At 40.6% G+C, this 19,365-nt stretch overlaps 1 protein-coding gene across 7 annotated transcripts in view; it reads right to left on the minus strand.

Moving 5' to 3' along the window:
* Positions 1-19,365, minus strand: part of CNNM2 (cyclin and CBS domain divalent metal cation transport mediator 2) — a 156,745-nt gene that overhangs the window by 39,674 nt on the left and 97,706 nt on the right. For 2 of the 7 annotated variants that reach the window (XR_011421279.1, XR_011421280.1), the window contains exon 2: positions 11,581-11,675. The exons of the other annotated variants lie outside the window; for them this stretch is intronic. The gene's annotated coding sequence lies outside the window, so the exon portion shown is untranslated. The remainder of the gene's footprint in view (positions 1-11,580; positions 11,676-19,365) is intronic. 7 annotated transcript variants of the gene reach the window in all.

Below are 19,365 nucleotides of genomic sequence, written 5' to 3' on the forward strand. Positions count from 1 at the left end.
GGGCAGACGCAGGGAAGAGGGAAACCCAGTGAAGAAGTTATCTCAAGTGAGAGGGGCTGGTGGCTTGGACCAGGTGGCGAGAGCAGAGAAGGACAGATTCTGGATATGTAATTTTAGAGAAAGCCAACAGGTTTTGCTGATGGTCTGAATGTGGGCAGAAGAGAAAGAAGAGTCAAGGCTGATGGTATGGTTTTTTGGCCTGAGCAATGGGAATGATAGGGTTGCCATTTTACCACCCAGGAGGGACTAGCAGGGGTCAGGGCATAACAATGGACTCAGGGGTGAGTGAGGCAGGAGGCTGGGGAGGGGGGCTGGGAGCAGGGACGAGGGAACAGAGAGTGAGAGGAGGAGTGGTAAGCAGGTTAAGCAGACCTCAGGTTCCAAGGCGAACACAAGCCCACCTGTGGCCTCTCCAGTAGGACCTCCTGTCCCCAACCCCTTCTCTTTGTTGAGGGCAGGTCCCCAATGAAAGGGAGATGGCACAGTGGTCCAGCAACAGATATCTGATAATGAGAGTGGCAATACAACCTCCGGACAAAGTTAGTGATTCTCCTACCATACTCAGCCATATCTAGAATATTGTGTTCAGGTCTGGGTCTTGCATTTTTACAAGAAGCAAACTGAGGAGAGAACTACCAACCTCCTGTAAGACATAAAACTATGTCACATGCGGAACAAATAGAGAAGCCAGAGACATTTAGCTGGAAGAGAAACCTGGCACTGAGGAGACATGACAGACAGGAGTCTTCATATGTCTGAAATGAAAGCAATCACTTGGGTCTTGTGCCCACTCATCTGACAACTTGTTACCCGCACACCTGTACCTCAGTTCACCACAAGGTTAAGAGTCTCCTTGATTAGATCATAAACTCCTTGATGACAGGGCCTTGGTTTTATTCATCCTTATATTATTCCTCACGCCCAGCCCCTAGCCCCTGCCAAGTCTACACATAGCCAACACTCCAGCCCCTCCCCTACTCCTATATTCACAAAGGTAAAACTTACTAAACCACAACATAATCCTACCATTCCATGACTCAAAAGTGCTCATTTCCCATCAATGATCAAATTAAGGAGAAAACTTCTTAGAGTAGGGTTCAGAGACCATCAGAGCCTAGGACCCAACCACCCCATCCTTCCATCTTGGGTCTCCACACTCCTCTTCTTATGCTCCCATCATCCAGCCAATTGAATGACTTGACTTTCTCCAGTCATAACCTCCACGGTTTTACTCATCTCTTCCCTGCTCTCCTCACTATGCTGATCCTTTTAAATCCTTTTAATCCTTTTTAATGTTGCACTTAATTTAGAACTCCACTTAAAATATCACCTTCCCCAGGACTCCTTTCTGCGTTCCCAGAGGTAGAAATTATCTTTTCCGTTTCTGAATTCCCATAGCACTATCTGAATTTCCCTTAAGGCATTTGTTACTTTCTGCCTTATGTTAGGTTTGCGATCCTCTCTCCTGCTAGACTGGAAGCTCCTCGTTTCTACCTATCTCCCATAGCACCTAGCTTGATGCCCACCCCACCTCCAGCAGTAAGCAGGCAGGAGCCTCTCCCTCAGAGGAGGGGGTCAGCAATCGCAGCACCCCAACCCCTGCACTCACTGCCCCAACACGACCCACAGGGCCTGCCCTGCCACAACCACATCCGGGCTCTGCCCCGGCCGCGCCTGACCCATGCCTCAGCCACACCGGGGCTCTGGGAGTGCCTGGGTCTCTACACCCACGTTACTCTTAATTTCCATTACTGTCCATTTCCCTCTTAAGTTAACAGCTGCCAAATCAAAAGAAAAATAAACCCTGAATTACAAGACACATTATACAAACACATGAAGCCATTCTCTCACAGATTTTTGTACATTAACACACAGATGAATTCTTATACATGCCTGGCAGGTCTTCAACTGACTAACGTGGTACTAGATCCAGTCTTAAAATATGAGAACAAGGGTTAAACTTGATTAAGGAGAAGCAGTACAACTTCATTTAGGGAGCTATCACCTAGCTGTATCTGCACTATTTAAAGCTAAAACGAAAACAACAAACTTCATGTACTTTTTTTTTGAGTACTTATTTTACCTTACCACCCCCACCAGAGCTAAGTGCATTTTTTCCAATTGAATTTTCCCACCATAAAATACACTAGAAAAATGTGACACAGATCTTAAAATAGTCCTATATAAACAATACATGAGTATATATATAGAAGCACTTGCTGTATATAGAAGTCTCTGGTTTTAAGTGATCATAACTGTTGCTATTCTGGGAGACAAAAGCCCCCTTTCACCAAAAGTTTTACTACTTCTAAAAATTCCAGTGGCCGACTATAAGTGACTGGCCAAAATCTCCCTGGCAGGATAGTTCCTCTACTCCAGACATGCGGGGACATCTCAGTCATCAACAGCCTCGCTCCCAGTTGGGTCATGTCAGGAGGAGGTTTACTGGGGTTGAATACAGAATCATGGTTTCCTAAAAAAATCTAATTTTTTTGGCAAGGGTAGGGGTTTATTGGACACAGATAATATTTCCTAATAGGACCATTTCCTGGATAGAACACTGGAATTTATCTACTAATTTAGCAGATTATAATAGCTTTCAGGGAACAGGCCTGCTGTTCGTTAGCCACTCAAACTCAGAGTAAGGAGGCAGCCACTCACTGAGGTCCTCAGCCTCTGAAAGACTTTTTGTTGTTTTAAGGAGAACAAAGCAGATACCCGCCCCGAAGGTGACTGCAGAGGCCTGGACACAGTGCGTGAGCCCGCAGGAGTCAGAGCACACGGGCCAGGCGTACCAGGGCCCAGCCCAGTGCTGTACCTGGAGCTGACCTCTCATTGTCCCAGGCTTCCTGGTATTTGCTATAAATACCTGCTTCTTAACATTTAAACCAAGCCTCATCCCACCTTCCCACTATTAACTATGGTTCCTTATTCTATATCCCTGAAATAGAAAATACCTGAAAAGGAGAAAAAAATTAAGTTGAAAATATTTTTTAAGACAATTAAGTTTAAAAGAATTATGTTTGTAGATAGCTTTAAAATGTTATTATTTACTTTTGTTGACTGGTTGAACTTCACTTCTCCCTAAAAACCTCTCATACTGTAAGAGAGAAATAGTATACCTTGAGAAAATCCAGTCTATGTGGTTGTCAATTTTGATAGCTGTGTCAGTGGAGATGTGGGGAAGGTATGGCTGGCTCCAAGGACACCAACACTTACATGTTAGGAAAGTTCCCGAAATACGTTAAAACTACAGATACCTGCCTGGCACACTGTAGCATGCAAATATTTATTGAATGAGTGAATCCACAAGTTTATCTAAATCCTTAATATTTTTATTTTCAATCTATATAACTTTCTGGGCTAAAATGATGTTTCATTTGTCCTAAAACTACCTCCTGCACCTTTTTAAAGGTTTCCTCTGGACTTTTATCTTTATCATTTTTATAATATGCCCAATGTCATCTAAGAATTTAACCTTGATTTTTACAAAGCATTTTTATATTAAACACTATGCTCAACTCTCACCTACAATTCTCCCGTCAGGCATAGTTTCTTCCACTCAAATATATACTGAGTACGTACTTTATTCCCAGCACAGGGCTAAGTACGTACAGATGTGTACCTCTGAAAACATGATCATTTTTTAAAAGATTAGGAAACAGTTATTCATATTATGAAAGGATTCTTTGCTTTACAAAATGGATCATTTTTAAATTAGAATTTTTATTTTGAGATAATTGTACATTCATATGCAGTTGTAAGAAAGAACAGAAAGATGCTGTGCATTTTTACCCAGTTTTCCCTGATGGTAACATCTAGCATAACAATAGCTCAATATCACAACGCGGATATTGACATGGATACTGTCGTGGTACAGAACATTTCCACCCCGACAAGGATCTCCCAGGTCACCCTTTTATAGCCACACACACTTCCCCGCCTACTCCCCAAAACAGATCATTTTAATAGCTTCTCTGGGGCCGGCCCCTTGGCCGAGCAGTTAAGTTCGCGCGCTCTGCTTTGGTGGCCCAGGGTTTCGCTGGTTCGAATCCTGAGCGCGGACCTGGCACCACTCGTCAAGCCATACCGAGGCGGCATCCCACACGCCACAACTAGAAGGACCCACAACTACAATATACAACTGTGTACTGGGGGGCTTTGGGGATAAGAAGGAAAAATAAAATCTTTAATAGCTTCTCTGGTGAAGTAAGTGGTTAGTTTCCTACTGGCAGTGGCTCTGAAGATTTAGCTTTCAAATTTAAACAAATACAAAAAAGCTGATAAAATGGCAATCAATAGGAAGACATTTCAGTCAACAAAAACTTGTTTTACACGCAACTTTTGAAAACTCAAGAGAAGGGTCCAAGCCTGACAAGACCAGCTAACCAGGCTTCCCTGGAGAGGCAGACGGCGGGTAGCTCTGGGGCCGTGGATGCTCAGGTAGGACTGTCTTTAGACGGCAGGAGAGGCACCAGCCCTGATTTAATAACTGTCTGCAGAGGCACCTCTGGGGCAGCATTATTTTCCAGGCAGCTCCTCTTTAGCTTCTCTCAATGTGACAGATTTTTTGATGTGTCCACTTGCATAGGCAACAGTCCCCAGTAATTCAATCAGACACTTCTCTAGGTACCGCTGTGAAGAGATTTTACAGATGTAATTAAAGTCCCTAATGGGGTAACTTTAAGTAAGGGTGATTATCCTGGGTGGGCCTGACTTAATTCGCTGAAAGGCCTTGAAAACAGAGGGAAGGCTTTCTGAGGGAGAGAAGAAATTCCACCTGTCAAAAACTCTGCAGGTCTTGCCTGTGGGGTTCCAGCCTACTGCAGAGCTTCCCTTCCTGATGGCCTGTCCTATCAACTTTGGACTTTCCTAGACAGCCCTCACAATTATATAAGCCTGTTCCTTATAATAAATCCCTTAACGAATGTTGCGTGTGTGTGTGTGTATACATGTGCATGTGTGTCTGTCTGTCTGTCTGCTACTGGTTCTGCTTGTTGAACCATGACTGACAGACTCAGGATCCATACTACAAAGGGATATAGAAAGCTGATACCAAAAGAAAATTAGGATTAGACTAAGTTTTCATTTCCCAAACCCAAGACAATGTATTACTGATTGTCTATGAAGATAAACTAATACACGGGTGCCGCGCTAGAGAGACCTGCTCCGGGAACATCCTGGCAGAAATGGCAAGTAACCTTTTGGAACAAAATAACTAACCTAAACTGTGGTTGTACTTAAAAGACAAGAAGCCAAATCATTTACTTCAATCTATCCACGTGGACCATCCTATCAGACAGCCCTTTGATCCTCCCACCCAAGTTAGAATTCCAGGCCACAAACAATGGAGGGGCTCACATTCCCACACCACCACTAGATTATTCTCTCTCTTTTGCTTGTTCTTCAGTCTTGCTGCCAGATACTTTAGCCAGAAGCCCAAGTGAGGCAATTAATAGAAGATTCCAGTCATTATGTGACTTGCTTAATGGCCCATCCAAATGATTTGTGAGAAAATCTCGTGAACCAACAGAACAGAAACTGAAGGGTTTTTTCCATTATTCCTCTCTCCCAGAGTATTTAAAGACTTGGATTTTCCCATCTTTTGGGGAAATATTTTCTTATAAATAGTGAGGCATGCCGGGCATCTCCACTTCATCTTTTTTGGTGGTCTGTAACACTCACTGTACACTCACTGGAATGTTTTCCTAGTAAACGATCAGCAATGGAAAACATGGCTAAGACAAAAAGATGGCTTTCAGGCTGAGATGATGGGAACCTTCGCATCTTTCCCAAGAGATAGGTAGTTCTTCTGTAGAACTGTGGGGTTTATTTTAGTCCCAATGAGTCTATTTCCGTCTTTCCTTCAGACTTGGAGCCTTCATAAGGATGATAAATGAAGACTGAGCATACTCCTGAGGTACCAGACCAACAGATTAGTAACAGTCCAACATACCCAATAATAAGAGATTCTAAAAAGAGAAATGTACTTCTGCTGCTAAGGCCATATAGCAGGGTTTTAATTTTATGATTTGCTCTTCTGTTCCCTCCGTGTGTCTTAATTTTTGGACCGATAATCATTTAGAACTTTGTTTTACAGTCCAAACCTCTTGATTTCAACCAAACTAATTTCTTGGATGATTTCCACAACACAAGTAGACAAGATCGGTAATTATACAAAGTCAGTCCTAAAGACGTGATCCTCTTGTGATAATCACAGTGAACAAAAATGACCTAAGACAATGTGCTAAAAAATACTGCCAATCAGACCACACTAGACATCTGCTTCAGGAGCAGGCATTTTAAGCAGAGAGGTGAGGTCATCAGTGTTTTTTTAAACCTGCTTCAGCGGGAAACTAAGGGCTAATTTTGTTAAAAGAAGAAAGACATCCCCTCTTCTCACTCAGCTCTCCTCTTTTCACGAAGTCCTTCCTGACGACCTCAAGTTAGAATGCTGAGGTGGGATTGCCATTATATTATACAGTTAATATGTTAATAATAATTATTTATTACTGTATAGTTAATAATCATGTGACGAGAGAAAAGGGCTATCAAAAAGATCAGAAGTCACTGCGTCCTGGAGGTGGAGGGAAAAAACCATCTAGTTCAAATTCTTATCTAACCTATTAATCCCTTCTTCAAATTTTGTGCAAATAATAAACTTGAAAAAAAAATGAAGGGGGCAGAGGGCTTCTGAGGTTTTCCTTATTGTCCTGAGATGAAAGGAGTCCTAGCATCTGACTCTTCCGTTTCCCGTCCTTGGAAACCTCAAGCACTTCCTGGTCTTTATCGCGGAGAAAAAAGATGCAATCAGATGACTTTAAAAACCAAACATTTTCTATTATAAATTCCTTCACAATTCCTTCTCACCATCTCCATTATTTATTTTTCCCCTCAGTATCTCTTAAAAATGTGTCAGAGATAAAAGAACAAAGTTTTTCTATTTCTATGAGGAAAAAATCACCACCTAAATATCCAACAATACAAGCCTAGTTAGGGGCCGGCCCCGTGGCCGAGTGGTTAAATTCCCGCGCTCCCCTTTCTCGGCCCAGGGTTTCGCCGGTTCAGATCCTGGGCATGGACATGGCACTGCTCGTCAGGCCACGTTGAGGCAGCGTCCCACATGCCACAACTAGAGAGACCCACAACTAGAATATACAACTATGTATTGGGGAGATTTGGGGAGAAAAAGCAGAAAAAAAAAAAAAAGATTGGCAACAGTTGTTAGCTCAGATGCCGATCTTAAAAAAAAAACAAACCCAGCCTGGTTAAACACATTCTAGTCTATCCATACAACGGAATACTGTGCAGCTATTAACAAGAATCAAAGCAGATCTACATAAATTGTTATGAAAAGTTACCCAAAATACATTATTAAGGGAAAAACACGGAATAGTATACATAGTATGATCCTATTTGTACAACTGTATATACATAGAAAAATTCTGGCAAGAAGTAGTTAACAGTAGCATGTTGACTGAAATTTGTAGTACCATCATAAGTATGTCCCCTACAGAGTAATTCTGGTAGGTCTCCTTGGTGTGATTCTCATCAAAAAGGAAAAAAGAATGTAGCTTTATAATTGCATACACTGCGTTATTGTATATAATCCTAGCAAGAGAGAATGTTTGACTAGGAATGATGAGAATAGAATCCTGTCAACATTAGACACCTATTAAGCTCCCACTTAAAAATCCTCTAGGCCCCACTGCTTACTCCTTCTACTGCCACAGCCACCAGTTCCACACAGGTTTGGACTGGCTTCATGCTCATGCAATCAGTGCAAGCAGACAAACCCTCATGGTACAGCTCAGGAACTGTTCAATGTGTCTCTCACTTCTGCCTTGGGACTTCTCCTGAAACTCACTCTGCAGTTATGCATACGCAATCCAGAAACGGGGAGGAATTAATGCCCACAGGAGGATACTTCCCCCTTTTGTCCTCAAGCACAGTTCTGAGAGCATTTCATAAGGCTCCTCAAAAGGTCCTAGGATAGAACACCTGTTGCCTGTAGCCACTGCCAGTGCACTATCACATCCTTGAATTTGCTTTCCCTCCTTCCCATTTCGCTTTGCTTGTCCCGAACTCAGCTCCTTGGGATCCCATTTCAAATAAACTTCCCCACAAGTAAGCTTTTGTATCGAGCTGATGTTCAGGCTAAGACCTCATCAGATGAGTGGAAAGTTTTTCTACTAACCAGTTTCTGACTTCGTACATTTCATCCTCTTTTATTTCCATGATTCCAGGGCCAGATGTGCTAGGACACATTCATATGTTGATACAATGCTGCTCCTGCACTTCTGTGTCACAATTCTGGGTGAGGTGGCACAGCGAACAAGAGTGTTTCTTGATGTCATTCCTACACTGGAATAGCTAGTGATAAATACATACTGAAGAGACTCCAAACCCAAACTAAATGCATCCCCAGCTCAACTTCCCCACAGCTGGCTTCCCAAAACTGCTTGGGACCACTCCGAGATCACCAGACAGAAGAAGAGTGAGAGAGGATAATTCAAAGGGGCAAGAGAGCAGTTTTGACCAACTGTAGCTAAAATATCTGGATTTCGCAAATTCTACGAAAATATATGACCATGTAAACACATTTGCTAATTAGCTTTATGGGAAATCTGCTTTTCACTATGTACTAATCAAGAAACTATAACAAAAGTAGACACAACACATAGACTGAAAACTCTCAAATCTATTTACTAGCACCACCCCAGTCCAAGCTTCTCTCCTAAACTTGAGATATACAAACATCTCAATTGCCTACCTGGTCCTCTTCACTTGTCCTACAGGCATCTCAGGTTCCACACATCCAGAACGGAATCTATATCCTTACCAAATCATTCCTCTAACTTTTTTTTTTTTAGATTGGCACCTGAGCTAACATCTGTTGCCAATCTTTTTTTCTTCTTCTTCTTCTTTCTTCTCCCCAAAGCCCCGCAGAACATTGCTGTATATTCTAGTTGTAGGTCCTTCTAGTTCTGCTATGTGGGACGCCACCTCAGCATGCCTTGATGAGCGGTGCCATGTCCACACTTAGGATACGAACCAGTGAAACCCTGGGCTGTCAAGTGAGCACACAAACTTAACCACTCGGCCACGGGCCTGGCTCCTGTTCCTCCACTTCTATTCCTCTTGCTGACCAGTGGCACCAGTACTTATCAAAGGAGAAATTGTGGAAGTTATCTTAGAGTCCTCCTTCTCCTCTGGTTTCACCCTGCTATGACAAGTTAGTTACCAAACACTGTGTTAAGTTCTAAATTTAAGACTACTTCCTAAGTATCTATTCAATCTCATATTCTCCATCCTGGTTACCAGCTCACCTTAAGTTACTGGTCCTCATTATTTCTCTTCTGAACTGCAAAACCTTCTAACTTCTCTTGCTAACTTTAATATAATCTCCTTAAAGCCATTTCACTGATGCCATAGTAATCTTTCTAAAAAGCAAATTGGAACATGATATTCTCCTGCTTAAAATTCTTTAACGGCTTCTGATTACATTTAGGATAGTTTAAATGTTTCAGTATGACCTACAACGCCCATCACAACCTGATCCTTAGCTCTTGAGGCTCTTAACCTGAGCCTCATTCTCCTACATCTTTGCTCATTCCATGTCAGAGCACTTTTTGCCATTCTCCAAAACAGATATGCTATTTCATGGTTCCCTCTGCCAAGAACACCTTCCACCCCTTGGCCCCTTTACTCTTACTCTTCCTCAAAGACACAATCCAATAGCTTCTCATCCTGGAAGTCTTCCTAACCTCACCTATGCCAGCCGGGTTGGGTGTCCTCTCTGTGTGTTCCCATAGAGCCTGCACCAGCTCCATCAGAGCATGCATTATCCTGTAGTAGAATTCTCTCTCTCCTCCACTATACCACGACATTCCTGAAGGCAAGAGTTCTCTTTCATATCTAAAGTCTCAGAAGCTAGCACAGTGCCTGGTATACAATACTCTCAATAAATGCTGAATAAATAGCTCAAATTAATCACACGAAAATGGGAAACGGAACAAAGATTAGGGAAAAAATGGTATTATCTTTGCAAGCCCCTGTCTTAAGAGGAGACTGTTTTTCTTCCTGGGACACAATGCAGTAAATGGGGCCAATCACGACTGCTGGTTGATTATAATTTTAGCAACCGTTTCCCAGAAGACTGACCAATTGTTGTTACCTAATCGAAGGCCTTGTACATAAAAGACTCTCATTTCCTATTTAATTTAATTATACTGATTTTATTATTTTAACTTGTATTGGCAGCAAATTCTAGAAAAATTACAACAGGGTTTGTTCCCAGATGAAGCCAGCTTGAAAAACAAGCAGAAATCAAACCCTGTGCTCCTTCCTCTTGAGCTTGAGAATATCTTCAAAGAATTTTCATTGTCTTCTTAAACATACAATATGAATTCAGCCTGGAAACTAAAACTCAGGTATGCAAATATGATGGCTTGCAAGTAAAAAAAAAAGGTTTGCATTTAGCTTACTGAATGAATGAATGTTCAAAGGAGCTCAACGTTCATTTACCTATGTAAAGATCTTTAAAAAGAAACCATCCTTTTGGGGCCAGCCCATGGCATAGTGGTTACGTTCAGTGCATTCCGCATCAGCAGGCCAGGTTTGTGGGTTCAGATCCTGGGCATGGACCTACACCACTAGCCAGCCATGCTGTGGCAGCAACCCACACACAAAACAGAAGAAGACTGGCACAGATGTTAGCCCAAGGCTAATCTTCCTCAAGCAAAAAAAAAAAGAGAGAGAATTGGCAACAGATGTTAGGTCAGGTGAATCTTTCTCAGCAAAGAAAAAAAAAACCACCGTCCTTTTGATAGATCCATGGTCCCCCACCCCCTCCTTGGTAAAAATGACAAGTCTCAAGCCTTCTGGAAATAGATACTACAAACTTCCTGATAAGCACATCATCTTGGTTCCTGGCATAACATTCAGAAGAACTAAGTCATCCTTGGTCGCTGATCCCTCACTAAAAAATTGCAGTTTTCAGAGCTCAGATATGTGTGATGGAACCCTAGAGAATATCGTCAGTGTAAGCAGTTTAGCCTGAACTAAAATTAGACAGATCTGGGTTTGGATCTTTGGTTCTGCTACATACTAACTGTGTGACCAACGACAAGTCATTTACCCTCTCTTGGCCTCTCACTTTAATCATCTGTAAAAGAGGAGAAATCCTAAATTTACTATGAAAAAGTTTAGAATTGAACACAGTACCCGACACATAGTGAGTACTTAATATGATTATATTATTGACGTTCTCCTGGTTTTGGAAACTAAAAATCACCTCAAATGTACACATATAATATCTTTTCATATCTATATAAACAGGATGTTAGAATCACTGGGATTACTTAGCTACCAGTAGCTTCTTTTAAAATATAGGTTATAGGCTCCTACTGAAGACCATAACTTGTACCACCTGAGCATTCAATCCTACGTGGGCTTGTCTTGTTTTAACGTTCTTCAGTACAGCAGCTCCACCAATGGTTCACTCTGGTTCTCAAAACCAAACTTTCACAGCTAGGTGGATCAAATGGGTTATGGAGATTGTCCTCCCTCCCCTCTCACCTCTAGAAGTGGTTGCTCCCGCTTACTGGATGAGGCAGTGGGGAGGGCGGCCCATGAAGGAAGCTTGTACAGCCACTGCCTTTGTCATATTTCCTCTGTGAAGAAACAGAAGACTTCAGTTCCTGCAATTGGTTAAGCTCGAGAATAGAGAACTAAGGAACTACGTTGTATTTTCCTAGGATTCTCATCTCTGTGCATAGTGCCACTGCAGCAAAACTGTTACACATTCTTTGCATCTTTGTCAGGAAACTGGAATGATAATAAGCACAGGTAGCTTGCAATACACAATAAATGGAAGGAAGCTGGCACAGAGCAGAGAAAGACTGAAAGACTGAGAGAATAAGAAGAGAAAAAAACAATGAAAGAATAAATTATATACAATGACCATACCAACCCTGATGTTTGCAAAGATATTGCAAAGATTGATGTTTAAGATCAGAATTCACTTGAGGTCAATATAGTCTCCTCTGATGCTGGTCATGGATTCATTCAACGAATATTTTTATTGAGCACTCACTCTATATTAGGCACTATGTTAAGCACTAGGGATTAAAAGAAAAACACATACAATTAAGACTAGTCTTTACTGTCAAGGAACTGAGAGTCTAGTGGGGAAGACAAGGTAAATAAAGTCACAATACAGTAGAATCTCTCTTAAGTGACCTCCATGTAACAACTTGCTAATTCACTGACACACTCCGTTCTCTGTCTAAAGCACAGTGACTGAGGACCACGAGACACGAAATGCTTTTGGCTAGTAGGCTACTAACTAGTACTCTGCGTACTCTGCTTCCACAGATTAAGTAGAACGTTTACTAAGAATTGGTTATTTTTGTTCCCAAACCTATTTATGACATCTGTACTTGATGCTGCAATTATGATTTAAATATTATAGACACTGATGAGAACAAAAAGAGTTGTTGTTTCTATGGAAACTATGATGAATCCTCTGGAAAGAATCAGGAAAAGCAAGTTGCTTTTTAAAAAAGGCAAAGACATATTGATTAGCAGTGGGCAAAAGAATTATGAAAAGTGAAGAAAAATCTAGAAAGATTCAGCACTAGTATTGTTTCAGGAATACTTTGTAATGCTTATTCCACCTAAAGAGAAAACAAATTTAGAGAAGATTTAGAGAATTTAGAGAAGATAAATGACGGATGTGGGTCACACACCATTACAGGAAACACCAGTGAACTCATGCTCAAAGAAAATGCCTTGGTCCTACATCAGAAGAATACTATTTTCCAATGCCTGTTGAAATAAATTAATACAGGCAAAGAACATTAATGGCTGCTCAAACCATCAGGGGAAAGGTTGATGGAGAAAAGAATATTCACGTTGTGCCAGAGTGTCGCTCCACAGATTGCTGCAATAATATTCAGAAAGGGGAAAACCTATCTTTAGAATGGAGACAGCTGGCAGTCACCACCTTAATCAGGTGACCAAATTTAACATCATTAATAGTGGACAATAGATTTTATGTGCCACCTGATGCGATGAACTCTGAAGTACATTTCATCCTCTATAAATTATTCTTGCCAAAAGTGTTTAGTCAAGAATTAGGATCTAGCTTCCAGTACATAGGAAATACAGGAGATAGAGAAATCAGATAAATGATATCATGAGAAAATAATCATAGAAACGCAAAATGTAGGACACTCTACCAAAGAACTAGCCTGGTTTCTTTAAAAAGTCAATGTCATTATTAATTTCGTTGGTGTTATTATAACATCAATTTGGTTACATAAGAAAATGTCTTTTTTTTTTTTAGAGTTACAAGGGGGTGAAATGATGTGAGGTCTTGAATTTGTTTTAAAATATTCTAGAAAAGAAAAAAGATAAATTAAGCAACTGTGGCAAAATGTTGATGCTTACTGAATCAGTGATGGATATATTGCTGCTCACTGCCTATTTTTCCTACTTATGTAAGTGTTTGAAACTTACAAAAAAACAACATCATGAAAAACTGAGAGGGGGATTACTCTAGCTTAAAAGAGACAAAAGAGACATTAACAATTGCAATACACAAACCTTGAATGAATCCTTGTTAGAAAAAAAACTATTGACATTTGAATAGGAAATTGACAATCATGAAAATCTGAATATGTAATAAATGATTCGTGTGAATCATAAATTTCTCAGTGATAAGGAAATTAGGATTATGTAGAATATGCCGAACATTCCAGGGTGAAGTGTCATGATGTCTGCAATTTTACTTTGAAATGGTTCAGAAAAAAATATTAAGAATTACCAAATCTAGGAGATGGGTATAGGAATATTCATAATACAAGAATACTCATTAAGTAGTCTTTCAACTTTTCTGCATTTTTGAACAATTTCATAAAAGTTTTAAACAGTTTATCAAATGATAGTAAATGTTTTTTTAAATAATATATTTATGTTAACGTATATATAATTTTTTTTTTATTCTGTACTTCAGTTCACTCTGTTGTTTAATGAACCAACTAAAGGTAAGAAGGGAGGTGTTCCAGACAGCGGAGCGTTCACAAATGTTTAACAAATGGATCTCTGGAAAAACAGCCCTGGTTTGCAGCATTTGCCAATTTGCATAGTGTAAATATCCCCACCATGGCCAATTCCAAGTTACTAACATGATGTCACTGAACACAGAGTCGGGAAGAGAGGATGAGAACAACTGGTCTTGCAAGCGGGGAGGAGTTTCAACACAGCACTGGATCCCGATCTTAACAGGGGGACACTTCAGCTGTAACAGGAGAGAAAGAGAAGATGGTCTGCAGAAGACAAAGTAAGAAGCAAGGTCATCAGCTGACCGGGGGGATGGAGGAGAGAGAGGTATGAGCACAGGAGACAAAGTGTGATAGCACCTTCCTGAAAGGATTGTTAGGAAGATTAAATAAATCATATCGAAAATACTACACACAACGTTTAGTGTACAATAATGACTAACTTACTAAGCACTTCCTACTATTATTATTTCCTAACCTGATCCATAATCTAAAAGGTCATTTCACCTTTTTAAGACGTCACACAGGGGCTGCCTCTATGGAGGGGAACTGAATGACTGGGCAACTTGCAGACAGGGGTGGGAAGGAGACACCTGACAGTTCTGAGCCTTTTCAATTTTGAAAAACATGAATGTATTACTTAATCAAAATATAAATGACATTCAAATCTATAAATCTTAGGACATGAGTTTCTTGAAAGAGCTCTGCTCTTCTCTTACCTTAAGCCACTAACCTGACATATACACAGTTATGTATTCTTCCCTATTATTCCTAACATAAGAATTTAAAATCAACAATGGCAAACCAATAAGACAAGCTCCAAATCAGCATGCCCAGCTGACAGGATAGAAACTGGAGTTTCACAGGTCTATTTATATACAGAGAAGTCAAAATCTTTGCTGTCTCAGGACCCACAATAAAATTCACATTAAGTCTTCAATCACTCAGACTGTCACATTTCACTCAAAAATACATTCATTCAGGGCCAGCCCTGGTGGTGTAGTGGTTAAGTTTGGCGCACTCTACTTCAGATCTACACTGCTCTGTTAGCAGCCATGCTGTGCTGGAGGCTCACATACTAAAAAATAGAGGAAGATTGGCATGGATGTTAGCTCAGGGCGAATCTACGAAGGAAGGAAAGAAGGAGGGAGAGAGGGAGGGAGGAAGGAAAGAAGAAAGAAAGGAAAAACATTCATTCAACAAATCTTTACTGAGCACCTCCTATGATTTTGGGCCTCAGAACACAGAGGTGACTAGAATGCTGTCTTCAAACTTAAGGAGTTCTAACGTGGCCTGAGAAAGTCTCCTTTACTAGGAATTGATCTAATCTTAGCCAACTATCTTTAGGCTGAAATTACTACTAAAATATACACTACATTAACAGTAGAAGCAATTCTTACTTAAAGGAACCAATATTTGCTCCTAAGTTTGCTGGAAAACACATTTTGTTGAAGGAATACTGTTTTGAAACCATAAATTAGAGGTGTGTTCTTCTAGGGGAAAAAAATCCATAAAAAAAGGATAACACTAACATGATTCTTAGATAATTAGCAGAGTTAAGTCCAACTCTGCAGGACTCCATGGCTCCACTGGCAGGAGCCAAACGAACTGGCAGAAGTCAAGAGGAAATTGCAACACTTGCAGTAAGACAATCCCCCTGCAGGCCTCCTGCATCACTGAGGTCAAGTGGGAGCCCCAGAACTCTGTTTCTGGCAAGACCACTCCCCTCTCCCCCTCTCCATACTCACAGCCTCTCCATCACTGCCTGACTTGGAACCATCAGGGCTAATTCCATGAGGCCCTTTATGGCAGTCCTCACAAGAAGCCCAGGACTCCAAGGCCATCCCTTATTTTTCACCAGCTCTGAGTGGTTTCCTCACACGCATGCATTTAATAGTCCTCTGCTGAGGACTCAGGAGAACCCTCTGCAGATCTCTGGAGCTTTCTCTTCTCTAATATTCTCTGAATTCCAGTCTCTCTGACCTCCCAGAATTTTCAACTCTGTCTCTTCAGCTCATGGAAACTTCGAGTCTCTGTTCAGGTTACCCCTCCTTGTACTACAACCTCCAGGTAGTAAGCTGGGGCAATCATAGGGCTCATCTTCCCTCAAGGATCATTTTCCTTTGCATTGTCCATTGTCCAATGTCTGAAAAGTGTTGTTTCAATATACTTAGTATGATTTTCTGCTTGTTTAAGGAGGAAAGGTAAATCTGGGCCCTGTTACTCCATCACGGGCACAAATGTAAGTCTTTCTTCTAAGGTTCTGATTTTCCATCCTAAGTTAATCACTTCTTCTACGGCCACCCCTTTGACTTTGTCATTCAAACTACTGCAACCTCTCCATGATCTCACTTCCAAAGATCTAGTCTCCAACTACCACCTCCTATCTTTTTATATGACTCCTGCTATACCCCAATTCCAATGAGCCTTTGTCTCACTTCCAATCCACGGTTCCTACCACCTTCAGTCATTTCTCCCCTCCCAATCCAGTCCTAAGGCATTCCTCTGTTAGTCATTTTAATTAGACCCTCAACTCCCTGGCCCCTCTCGCCTCATCTTATTTGCTTGGCTAAACCACAACCTGGGTTAGATCCAACTCACTATCTAAGAAACAGTACGGATTTTACATTTTTATCTTGTTTATTGTCTTCTATCCCGGTGGAAGGAAAGCTCCACCAAGGCAGGGATTCTCATCCGCCTTGTTTATTGTTGTATTCCCAAAGCTCAACACAGTCTCCAACACATGGAAGATACTCAAATATTTTTTGATTGGCTTAAATAATAAAATCCAATACTCAAAATAAGCACTCAAATGAAAATACTAAAAGTGAGATGTGTCATATCTAGAACATCAAACTGACCATTTCTCCCTGTAAAAAAAGTCATCACTTAAAAAGGAGACAGGAAATGTATATATACTTCTACTCCCGTCTGTTTTTTTAACCTCTCCTTTACTGATTTCCTAAAAAAAAAAAAAGTTATACGTGGTTCTGACAAGATGGTAAACTAGAGTGGGCTCCCAACACAATCTTGGAAATTCCAGAGACAGGTTAATGAAACTGTCACACTAACGTAGAAGCTGTGAGAAAAACCTTAGGCAACAGAAGGCAGCCAGGTTTCAGCTGGAAGGAGAGGCCCATGCCAGCCCAGAGCAGCTGCCATGGAGGAGACTGGGTAGGGAAGAGGTTTCTTAGGTGTGTCTTTTTCTTTCTCCATATTGCTCGTGCTTTCTTTGCCCCCACTGCACACAGCACTCTCTCGCACAGTTGGCAGCAACAGCAGTATTGGGGGGGGGGGGGTGCGCGGGTATTAGGGCTGGAGAGCAGTTAAATGCAGGTACAAGCCACTGCAAAGCACTAAGTGTTCCTTCCTCTCCCTGTTCACCTTCACAGCCAAAGTAAGGTGATGACAATTGTCAGAGAAAACTCTTAGAGGCACAAGGTAGGGCCTGTGCTTTGCTCAGGAGTCCAGGGGTCCATGAGCAGATGAGATGGCTAATGCTCCAGAGAAAATGAGCTCACAGAGAGACAGATGAACTCATCTTAGGGCACACAACTGCCATAGAGAAAAACAACAAAATCAAACTATATCAGCCAAACTCAAGTTAACGGATCAGTCTGGAAAAGAATAAAGTAGTAAATATCTCCAAAGAGATAAGGGACCATAACCAGAAATGTGAAGCAAGAACAAGAAGTTTTAAAATAAGAACCAACTAGAGTTAATGGTATGAAAATTGTAAGAGTTGAAATAAAGAACCCAACAGCTGGGCTGAATAGCCAAAGAGCAGGTTGAGGACTCTCCTAGAAGACATTAGGAAAGGATAGAAAGATGGAAAATGTGAAGAAACATTAAGAGATAGAGGACTGAAGTAGAGATGTCAATATATCTACGTGTTGGGAGGCCCAGAGGAAAGGGAGGGGGGAAAAGAAGGAGAAAATATTTGAAGAAATAATCACTGAGATTTCCCAGATTTACAAAAAGATGTAAGACCTCAGGTTGAAAGGATTCATAAAAAGGGAAGAGAAAAGGGAAAAAATTGACAACTAGTCACAGTATAATGAAATGAAATAATAAAAAAGAAAACTCCAGAAGTTTATAGAAAAAGTAACTCATTAATAAGGGAGATTAATTGCCTCCAGAATTCTCAAAAGGAACACTGATTCTAAGTCAATGGAGTAATATTTTCAAAGGTACGAAGGAAACAACTTCAAACTTAAAATGTATGCTTAGTTAAATTATCATTTAAATACAAAGGTAGTATGCGTATACTTCAGGCATACAAGGCCTCAGAAGTCTTGTCCCCCAGATGCCTTCTTAGAAGTATTCTAGCCAGAAGAAATGTCCTGGAATACACCATAAAAACAGGAAGTAAGGGCAAGTAAATAACTTATTAAGTTTATTATTGTCTAAATAACATACGAAACAAAAAAGTAAATCCATGGCAATTCCAGAACTCAAATTCTTCCCCAAAAGTCTCCCCCAAAATCAAAGCACTTTTTTGCGGAGGAGAGGGCAGGTAGGAAGGAAGGTGAGCGCATCTAAGATATTCATCTTTCTTTAAGTGCAGTGGGAAGGAATACACACATTTAAAGTTTTAAAAATTCAATAGGAAAAACTAACATAAGTACGTATATTATCAAGGTAAGGGTTATGGACAACTACCAAAAGAATAAAAACAGAATGGATAACTGTCAAACTAGGGGAATATTGGATCTATCCAACAGGAGGTTGGAAAAGAGGAGAGCAAAAATAAACAGAAACCCTGACATAAAATGGCTAAAAAGCTCACAATATAGAAATATTTCAGGACTGATATAAACGGGTTGAGTTCCCTGACATATTCAGAATGATTTTTTTAAAAAGATAATTAATTTATGCTCATTGTAGAGAAAACATGAGAAAGTAATTTGGAAAACAGTCTAATGAAGAAATTAAAAATCACCCATAATCCCACCTTTCAGGCATTATTCTCTGCTAAACTGTATACATGTACATACATGCGTGTTACATGTAAAAATATGTATATTTTTTCCACAAAAAATACCCCCTTTTTGCACTTAAATCTTGTGAAATCTTTCCACGTCAACTAATGTAAAACCCTACAATGACTTTCAGAGGTTAAGCAGTCATTCCTGCCTATGGATCTAACAATCATGGCTGTACAGCAATGCATTTAATTCCTCTAGGTTAGACATTTCAGTGGTTTCCAATGTTTGCCTCTCTCACATAAGTTCTGATACTTACTCCTGGTAAAGCTTCTCTTCCCCGACTGCCACCTGCACCCCCATGGGATTCGGAG

The sequence above is a fragment of the Equus caballus genome, chromosome 1, assembly GCF_041296265.1.
Source record: "Equus caballus isolate H_3958 breed thoroughbred chromosome 1, TB-T2T, whole genome shotgun sequence".
NCBI classification, from domain to species: Eukaryota; Metazoa; Chordata; class Mammalia; order Perissodactyla; family Equidae; genus Equus; species Equus caballus.